The sequence below is a fragment of the Nannospalax galili genome, unplaced genomic scaffold (assembly GCF_000622305.1).
Source record: "Nannospalax galili isolate Female #2095 unplaced genomic scaffold, S.galili_v1.0 scaffold936, whole genome shotgun sequence".
Taxonomy (NCBI): domain Eukaryota; kingdom Metazoa; phylum Chordata; class Mammalia; order Rodentia; family Spalacidae; genus Nannospalax; species Nannospalax galili.
In genome coordinates this window covers 376,889-387,681 of record NW_008337142.1, presented here as the reverse complement: position 1 = coordinate 387,681, position 10,793 = coordinate 376,889, and the positions used below count along the sequence as shown (strand labels likewise).

General features: G+C 36.9%; 1 pseudogene; it reads right to left on the bottom strand.

The window, feature by feature from the left end:
• Positions 1–5,123: 5,123 nt before the first annotated feature.
• LOC103733385 lies at positions 5,124–6,061 on the bottom strand (annotated as a pseudogene).
• Positions 6,062–10,793: the final 4,732 nt, after the last annotated feature.

The following is a 10,793-nucleotide window of genomic DNA, read 5'->3' as shown; positions in this document are numbered from 1 at the left end:
CGGCGCGGAGAGCTGCGCTATCGACTTACCCCAAGAGGTCTGAGGATAGTAGTACAGGCTAGGAGAGTTAGCCGGTGGTGCCCAGATCTCTCTATTTTTTGTCCAGTTGACCTGTCTATTGAAGATAATAGGTTATTAAAGTCACCTACCTTTATTGAGTTGGGGTTAATTTCTGACTTTTAGCCCTGGAGTACTGATTTTATGAAATTGGGTGCTCCAGAATTTGGTGCATAAGTGTTCATGATTGTGATGTCTTCTTGGACAATTGTTCCTTTGATTAAAATGAAGTAACCCTCTTTATCTCATCTGAAAGTTTTAATTTGAAGTCTATTTTTTCACATATTAAAATTGTGACACCTGCCTGCTTCTTATTTTCTTGGAGTAGTTTTTTTCATCCTTTCACCCTAAGATAGTGTCTATATATGAAGGTGAGATGAGTTTCTTGAAGACAACAAAAAGATGGGTTTTCTTTCTTGATCTATTGCACCAACCTATGTCTTTTGACAGGAGAGTTGAAGCCATTGATAGTTAGTGTTATTTTTGAAGGGTGTGTAGTGGATACTGCCATTTTAATTTCTTTGTGTTTGTGGCCCTATTTTGTGTTTCTGTTGCTGTACCTTTCTTTGTTTTCTTTCATTATCCTCTTAGATATACTTGTTCATTTCTTTGGTCTTATGTTTTGCTTTGAGTATTCTCTGTAGAGCTGCTTTGGATGACATGAATTCTTCCAGTTTATTTGTGTTGTGGAAAAATTTCTGTTCCCCTTGGATCTTGATAGATAGTCTTGCTGGATAAAGTATTCAGGATTGACATCCATGATTGTTTAGAACTGGAAATTCTTTGGTCCAGGTGCTTCTGGCTTTCATAGTTTGCCCTGAAAATTCAGCTATAATTCTGATGGGTTTTTCTTAATGTGTAGTTTTTCTCTAACAACTTTCAGTACCCTTTCTTTGTTCTGTGCATTTAATGTTTTTACTATGATATGCCATGGGGACTTTCTGTTCTGATCATGTCTAATTGGTTTTCTGTGTGTTTCTTGAATCTCTATAGGTAGATCGTCCCTTAATTTAGGGAAATTTTCTTCTATAATCCTATTGATGGCCTGTTCAATACCATTAGTCTACGATTCTTTTCCTTCCTGTATGCCTAGAATTCATAGATTTGGTTGTTTCATGTTGTCCCACATTTCCTGAGAATTCCATTCCTGTGTTTTTATGATTGTTGCTTACTCTTTGCTTAAGGAGTCAAGACCTTTAACTTTATTATCTAGTCTTGAAATTATTCTCCATTTCATTCTTTGTACTTGTGAGACTTTCTCCTGTTGTTTCTAATTGGTTTATTGAGTTTTTCAGTCCAGTGTTCAATTCTGTTTGGGTTTTCTTTACTCTTTCTTTCTCTTAAATGAATTTGATTCTCAAGTTATGAATTGTTTTTGGTATTTCATTAAGCCACATATTTGTATATTCTTGGGTTTCCATCATAAGTTTATGCCTTTCCTCTTTAAGTTCTTTAAGTTTTTTTTTTTTTGTATTTTCTTGAAGTTCTTTGATCATGTTTATGATTGTTCTTTTAAATTCTGCGTCCTGGGGTTCTTCACGGTGGTTCTCATTGCTGTGAACAACTGTAGGACTAATGGGTTTTATTGGGGACATATTTTCCTGGTTTTTCATGCTGTTCATGTTTTTCATTGCCATTTGGGCATATGGGTGTTCTTTTTTGGTTATGTGTCCAACAGGAATTTCAACTCTGATTTTGTTTAAATTTGTTTCTGTTAATATTGTTTATGTAGCTTAGTTACTTTTTGTTAAGGTATGGAAGATAAGTTGGTGGGTGTTTCAAATTCCTGCAGGGTAGTAGAAAGGTCAGAGTCCTCGCTGAGCAGGTCTGTCTGCCTGATCCAGAGGTTGGGAAGTTGGTGGTGAGAGAACCACCTGGTGAGGGCCTTGGGGATTTATGGTAGGGTATCTGGTTAGCCTTGTTTAGGCAGCTAGTCCTGAGATCTGATGTGAAGGGATTGGAGCCTGCCTTTGACAGAGGCCCGCAGGAGACTGGGTGGGGGTGAATGAGAGAAAAAAATCTAGTTTTTATTTTTTTAAAAAAATATTTTTTAGGAGACTAAAGAGATAACTCAGCAATTGAGAACACTTGCTATTCTTCCAGAAAACCCAGGTTTGATTCCCAGCACCCACATGGTAGCTAATTGTCTGTACTTACAGTTCCAGGGTATGTGATGCCCTCTTCTGACCTCAGTGGGCATTGCACAACATGGGTGCAGTTGCATACATGCAGGCCATACACTCATGCACACAAGATTATATATATATACATATATATATATATATATATATATATATATTTGAGACAGGGTCTCCCTGTAGCCCCAGCTGGTCTGTAACTCGCTTTGTAGACTGGGCTGCCCTTGAACTCACAGAGATCTGCCTTCCCTGCCTCCCTGTATTTTTAAATATTTTCTTTTTTATTTTAGGTGTATGAGTTTATTTCCTACATGTATGTAATTGCATTCATGTCCTACAGTGGCATGTAGAGGTCAGAAGAGGGTGTCAGATCCCTGTAACTGGAACTAAGAACCATTGTTAGCTGCCATGTGGGTGCTGGGAATCGAACCTGGGTTTTCTGGAAGAACAGCAAGTGTTCTTAACTGCTGAACCATCGGTCCAGCCCCATCTTATAGTTTGTATGCACTGAAATTTATATAGTAAGTACTTTTTAAAATTTGGTAAGAATTTGAATGATACCAGTAAACTCTCCAGTAATTATTTCAGGTGAAAATACTTTTTTGATTCTTTCCATTCTCCAGAGAATTAGCAGAATTAATGGAGATAAAGCTTATTTAATTTGTTGTGACTCTATCTTACCCTCCTTGATATATCCAGGCCTAAAGTAACTGAGAACTGAATAAAGATTATTTGTTTGTCTATAACTACGAAAAGTAATTATGGAGTAATTTATGAAACAAAATAAATTCAGAAATAACACAAATTATTTATACAGTGTAGAAATATGAGTGACTAGAACTTGTAATTTTTAAATTGTTGGGAGTCTAGAGCTTCAGACCATATTAGGTCAAATTTTACAACATTGAATTTGGTTCTGCTAGAGAAACAACCAAACACTCAGAAGCTTAAAACCATAAAGTTTTATTTTTTACTACAGCAGAATCACCCAAGGAGGCCAACTCTACTGAAAGAATCACTATGTGCAACACTGGGCACCCCAGCGGCAAAGTGAGAAAACACACAGGGGAAGATCTAAACTATCCCTTAAAGTTTCTTCCCACAGGTATACACGTTACACCTATTCTTATTAAATTCATCAAAAACAGTTTTGTAGTCAAAAGTGATTTTGAGCATCAGCAAGTATAATTCCAGCTAACAAAGAAACCGATAAGAAAGCAAATATGGAGTAACCTAATGCCATTACCTCAATCACATATCTCTTTTTTCACTGTTGTTATTGATTCTTTGAGAATTTCATGCAATATATTTTGGTCATTTTCAGACATCTTCCACCATTTCCTCTCAAATACACACCTAACCTCTCTACCCCCCGACCTCATCTCCTCTATTATTTATTTTAAGGCCTATTGAGTCTAACTTGTGTTCCATAAATGTTCTTGGGTATGGGTCCATCCTCTGGATTCTGATCAACCTTCAAGGTATCACACACACTTAGACAAAGTGACTCTCGCTCTCTCAACAGCTGTAAGTTGCAACAGATCTTCAGCCAGTGCTGGGACTTCTTGCCAACTTCCACCATTTGTGCTGAATTTTCTTTTTACCTGCTCATACACATAGAACTAATCATGTTCCCTAGAGAAGAGGTCATTCAAGTACCTCTCAGTTATTAATAATCAGGGTTCAGGATGTTTGGGGAGTTCTCAGTTGTTTTTTAGTAGTACCTATATGGTTCTTCTGCGTTTGGAGACCTATAAACATTTTCCCATATTTTTTTAGTCTTTAGAAAATTAAGTATTCAGTGTCTCTATCACTATAATTAATGCATACATGTATTATATAAAATGTACAGATTTCTGAAATATCAGGAGTAATTTGATAGTAAGATTCTATTTGCTATGTTAATCAAGTCATGACTTAGTGGGGCACAGAAAAGAAGTCTAGGTATACCTCGATATATACCTCTGATACTGTGGTATCAGATATTCTTATTGGCTATTGGGAATTACAATGTTAAATCCCAAATGGACTCTGATTTCAGATGTCAAATCATCACATTCATGTGTAAATAACACTGAAGAAATCACGTCCTTCATTACTACTGAAGACTTAGTTTGGATCTTCTTTCCTTAACCTATGCTGGTGGAGACCAGGACATGACCCAAAACTTGTAAGATGATTAACACTAATTTGCTTAGACAGGCATTAGCTATAACAGGTGAGTCTTTTCTAGGAGGCACAGCCAGGCCAATGATAGTAATATTTCTTAAAACAGTAGTTTCCCTTCAGAATATTCAGTCCTATCTGTTGAGAAACAAGGAACAATGAATGGTCATCAGTCTTTACTATGCTGCATCACCACATTTGTGAGACAAGGTCTCTGGGCAGAGGGAAGCTCAGCCAGGCATTTTCTATGAGGATAGAGAAGTCTTCAATTATAGCAAGAAAACATTTTAAGCCTCTATGTTTCATAAACACTGTAGATAAATAATGGAGCCTGAGTCATCTTCTGATGCAACATGAAAAAATAAACCCCCAAGACATAGGTTTTATTTTTCAGCTATATTATTACCACGTAAACTGTATCCAGTTGAAAATTTTTTCAAGCTAACTAGGAATTGTTTAAATTTGTTTTTATTGAATATTTGTGTATTTCATATATAACATCTCAATCTTAATCATCTTTATACTCTCTTCCTCACTGGCACCCTGCTATAGCAGCCCCCACTGGAATTTATATGTTCTGTCATTTGCGAAAAGGTCTATTGTGTCAACTTAGTGTCCCCAGATGTTCCTCAGTGCAAGTTCACCTATTGAGGTCTAGTCAGCTTATCTAGAGTACCTTCCTTTGGTAAGATCAGCTCTTCCTCACCTAGCAGTAATCAGGAATTTTGTAGGGCAAATCTGTCAGAAATCTTGGACTTTGCCTTAGCAGTTTCCCATCTTCCTCTGCAACCTCTTCATGGCATCTTTGATTTCCTTGTTCCTCAGACTATAAATCAAGGGGTTCAGCATGGGAACCACCACAGTGTAGAAGACAGATGCAAATCTGTAAAAGTTGGAGGAGCCACCAGAGCCGGAACCCAAGTAGACAAAGACACAGGAAGTGTAGAAAAGGGAAACAGCTGTCAGGTGAGACCACAGGTGTTGAATGCCTTTGACCTCCTGGTAGCTGAAGTGGTCTTTATGATGGACAAGACAATACAAACGTAGGATGTCATAATAGCTAAGCCATTTGCTGCCCCCAAACAACATAGTTAATATATCAAGCAGGACTTGGGCAAAGAAAGCGTCAGTGCAGGATAGATTTAACAGCTGAGGAAAGTCATAGAAAAAGTGCTTGATGATGTTAGGTCCACAGAAGTGGAGCTGCATCAAGGCACAAGTCTGAGATAAAGAACCTGTGAGTCCTGCCACATAGGATCCCATCACCATCCGAACACAGAGGGTGGGGACATGATGGATGAATATAGCAGTGGGTTACAATTAGCAGCGTACCTGTCATAGGCCATGGCTGTCATGAGGCAAGATTCGCTTATCCCCATAGTGGAGAAGATGAAGTACTGAGCTATGCAGCCCAGAATACTGATAGTTTTCTTTTCTTGAATGAAGTTGGAAAGCAGTTTAGGGACTGTGGAGGAGACATAGCAGAGGTCTATGAAGGACAGATTACTGAGGAAGAAGTACATGGGCTTGTGGAGGTGGGAATCCATCGTTATTAAAACAATGAGGCACAGGTTGCCAGTCAGAGTTGTGATGTAGATGAGCAGGAATATGATGAAGAGCAGTGCTGTGATTCTGGGGAAATCTGAGAATTCCAGGAGGATGAACTGAGTGATCTTGGTAATATTTCCTCCACCAATCATTGCGTTGGTGATCCTGCTATCAGAAAGGAGAGGAAAGAATGTACTCTTGGTTCAAGTGAAGCTGCAACAGTATAGATTTCATGTTATCTGTCTTTTGCTCCTGGTGTCTGGAGAAGAGGACCTGCTTCCTTGTCCTTTTGTGGAAAGATGCCACCCTTTCTTCTAGCCTTCAGCAACAACCTGTGCAGTTTTCCACCTTTCAATTCCTTCATTTAATCCCATAAGAATGAAAAAATGTATTTAAAAGACTGAAAACTTTTATTAAAGTGCAAAATAAATCATAGGATTATTAAATATGTGGCAGATATCACTGATTGAAATAAAAAGTTTTAGAGGTTTTCTGACACTTTATAACTGCTGCTACATTCATGACAATATAGGTGGCATCAGTTCAAATGAATTTGAAATCATTTTCCATCCCAGTTTATTAGTTTAGTAATTTCATTATCTTTTCCTTTAGGAAAAATTGCCCTATTCATAAGAATTTCTCAAATGCTTTTCTAACATGTTTACTAAACATATGGAAAGCAGCCTGAACTACAATATCATTATTTATAATTTTGTTAGTAGCATGTATGTGTGCCTAATAAAATTATGGAACAAAACTTCTCAGGGAAGCCTTCATATGAATCTCTCCATATGAAAGTAAGAAGTTCATTGGCTCTTGGCTCTAAGGAATGATTATCTTAATTTTAAGGTATTTTTTTTCTTTTGGAAAGCAGCATAGTAGCAATATGGTTAAAAGATCAGACAAAAGAGTTTTTGTTCTGATGGCCTGCTGCACTATCAACTTGTCCAAGAATTTTATATATGATAAAATTAGTATTTTATATTAGTTTGAAAAGGGTAATGTGTTCTCAGAAGTGGCTTATGAAACCTGATTCAGGATAAGTAAAAAAGTACCAGAAGAAGTTGATATGCATTTATGCAATTTGAGGATGGAAAAGACATTTTTGAAGTATAACAATAAAATAAAAATTATAAAGAAATTAAAACCTAGTTATTACAGAAAAGTTCACATATAAAACATGTTTGAAATAGGATTATGAACAGGAAAATTCATCACAAAATATTGAAAGCAGTACATTAATATTTTGAAGCTCAATATAGTAATTCAGCAAGAAATGGGACCCATACCAATGAATGTGTCTCAATACTTCCAATTTTTTGCAGAAAATTTGCTTCTACAGAAATCTCATGTATTCTCTCTTTTTTATAAACTCATGCATTTGCTCTCTGTTTCCAACTTACTTTGTTCTTCCTTACTCCCTCCCTCTCTTCCTCTCTGTCACACGTGTCTGGCTCTGGACACATAGAAACACGTAAAGCATAGGAGACATTTACAATTTCAAGTATTAAAAATATGTTATTTCTTCATACTTAGTTGCATGTTCTTAGTTTTCTTCAATTCTCATGTTTGTTGAAACTCATTATTCAGCTACACATATACTTATAAGACAGAGGAGGGAGACAGAGGGGGAATGACTGGGAAAGAGAAAAGTCCACAAACTTGAAATTCATTTACTGGCTATATGATCTTCTCTGGGATTTATATGCCTAATGTCTAAATGGAGATAATGTTGCTCATCTCATAGTGTTGTTACAGGGATAAAATGGCATAAAAGACTTAAAACAGTAAGAGTTCAATAAATGTTATAAATTGCCATTCCAATCATCACTCACCTGTGTAAAAGAGGAAACAGGGACAAGTTATACTAAAGTGTCAAGAAACTCTTAAGAAAGTGACTTCCATAATTAAAAGTTCTCTAAACTTAGATTCAATAATATTGTTAAGAAATCATAACATTTATTTCCTTCTCTGCTAACTCACACCCAGACAGATTGCAAATTCCTAATGATGCTTTTTTGTTTTACCACTAAGTACGTTTGAGAAGATAGCACTGATTTGACACAGTGATGAACTGGAGGGGAGATTTTACTCCTTGGTGGTAACATTAATGCACAAAAAACACTTGCCACACCTGATAAGTGTATGTTGAATGTAGTAATAAATGATCCATTTAAGGAACTCATACCTAATACTTCTAATACGTCAAACTGGGTAAAAGCCAATGGCTCTGGACACCCTAGGAAAGAACCTTCTAGTGTTATTTTGCTAAATGGACATGATGTCAAACTGCTCTCCAAATATTTCTATTCGCACCAGCAGGTTAGTATTGCTCTCAGACTTGGTCAGAGAAGCTTCTGTTTCCAGGGGAAAATGGTTAATTTGGAGAGTCACACTTGATGAATGTGTTGGAAACAAGTGACTTCAGAATGCTCAGCCCCAAATAGACGATTTATTCACTCTTCGAAGGCTCAGGGAATAACTCAGAGAAAACAGAAATGGTGTAAAAGCTGGAGGATGGGAAGGAGTGCTGTTAAACATTGGCTTCCAGACATGACATGGCTGTTGCACCCATGAACTCAGGAGCAGTTGCTGCCTGAACAACACCTGGACAAGACTTGCATTATCATCATACCATCATGGATGGGAGAGGAGCTTATAAAGCCCCACACCTCCTGGATAATCCATAAAGTTTGCTGAGGGGGAGGGGGAGTCATGATACCCAGGGCTGTATCAATGGTACTTTGTCCTTATTCAAGGAAATAAGCACCCTCCCATCCCAACAGAGTTCATGCAGTGAGCATAGCCCCAACACACACACACACACACACACACACACACACACACACAAGTAGGGGCAGAACTTCAGAAGAAGGAATTTGATGAGAGAGGGAAGGGCATAAGAGAGGATAATGGTGTGGGCTTTGATCAAAGAACAACACTGTATGTGTGAAATCATGAAAGAATAAAAAGAAAGGATTAGAACTACTATGCCATGACCAATTTTGACTAAATCCTCACCTTTTTTGCTTACTAGTTTTAACTCATTTATATGTGCACGTTTCAATCAAGCACACACCGGTACATAGTTATATAAAGTTTTCAACTTTAGCTTCAGAATGTTACTGTTACTGCAATGTGCCAAGTGTTCGTGCCAGATTTAATTTACTGTGTTATTTGAGTTTTGCTAGCTTACTCACCAAATAGGCAAATAAGTAGTCCTTTTCTTAGGCGTTCCCTTCGAAACTAAGAATCTTACTTTTGCTTTTTTTCCACTAAGGTTTTATGAGCTTGGAAATCTTTGTTTATTCTTATAATAGATGTCAATTTAATTTTAAATATTTTTCCAAAATGATTTAGATTTAATAAAAATATTTTAAATTATAAGCATTCACAAATGGCATCCCTTCAGTAAAACTCCATCTATCAGTTGCATTAAATTTCATCTTTTTCTTAAATTGCATTGTTGTTACTTGGGCAGCTAAGTTTCCATGTATTCTGTATATCCTGCCATTTCCAGAAAAAAAGTGAGGTGCTTGGGATTATTTTTATTATTGACAATATTTTTTCCTTGTTAATCTATCTTGTTACCATTTGATGAGGTAGAAGACAAGGGAAAACTCTGAATATACTCACTGTCTTTGATACATTATTTGCCTGTGTTGCCATCTCTCAGGACTATTAGAGAAGAAAATCTGTCTGATGTGAATATTGAGTGGAGATTTCTCTAGCTGGGTGTTGCTAATCAAGACTCCAGTGCTGATCTAATGAAGATCAGTTTGAGAAGGTGCAGGAGGCACAGAATCAGGTAAGGCTGAGAATGCTGTTTAGTGACAAAGGAGTCACATTAAGAGGCCTGAAGCTGATATTCAGATGAACCCTATCTGCAGCTGTGGTGTGCACTTCAATATCTTCTCTGCCCACCTGGTGTCTCCAGGGTCCCAAGGTAACCAAGGAGAACAACAGAAAACTGGTTAAAGCATCCCAGAAAGGTAAAGGAATCATGAATGAGCACTGTGTCTTACCATAATCCACATTTCATCTATTACTCAGAAGTCATGACTCAAGTGTTGCATTTCAATAAAAATCTAATTATTATCTCAAGAAAAAAATTCTGAAAAAAATAAAATAAAATCATCCTGAGAATGGAGAAAATCAGGAAACATAGATAAGCATGTTTTGATCTCAATTTTTCTGAAACAAAGAAAATTACTCATTCTGAACCAATTCTCAATTACTGACTTTTACAGTCTCTCAGGATTGTAAGCCTTGTCTCATATGATGTTAGAAAATCCTGGTCTCCTCATTTTATAATACAAGAAGCTAACAGCTGTCTGGAACTCAAGTCCCAAGGGATCTGACAGCCTCTTCTGACCTCTGCGGGCATTGCACGACATGGATGCACTTACCTACATGCAAGCAATACATGCATATACATAAAATAAATATAATAAATAAAATTTAAAAAAGAAAATAGAAACTAGTGGAGTTCACACTAACTTCTATAAGAATTACACTCCCATCTCACATCCTATTTACCTGACATTTTATGTATAAGATTATTCTAGTCACTAAAGGTCAGAAATCATTGTTAAGTAAAAGAAAAAAGTACATGCTAAGTATGGACAAGAGAGAGGAGGGAAAAAGGAGGAAGGGGAAAGGTTTATGTTCAGAAACCTTGTTCCATGTAGATCCTACTCTAAAAATTATATGGATCTCGAGAAAACACAGATTCCCACCTTCTAAGTCTTGTGCTCCGGCCAAGCTTGACGCAGATCCTAGAAGACAAAAGTTTTTGTCCAAGGCTAAAATTGCTGATTTCTTTTCCCAAGTATTTTCTGTATTGCACTCCTAAGTGGATGTATTTGATCCTGAACCTGGCTG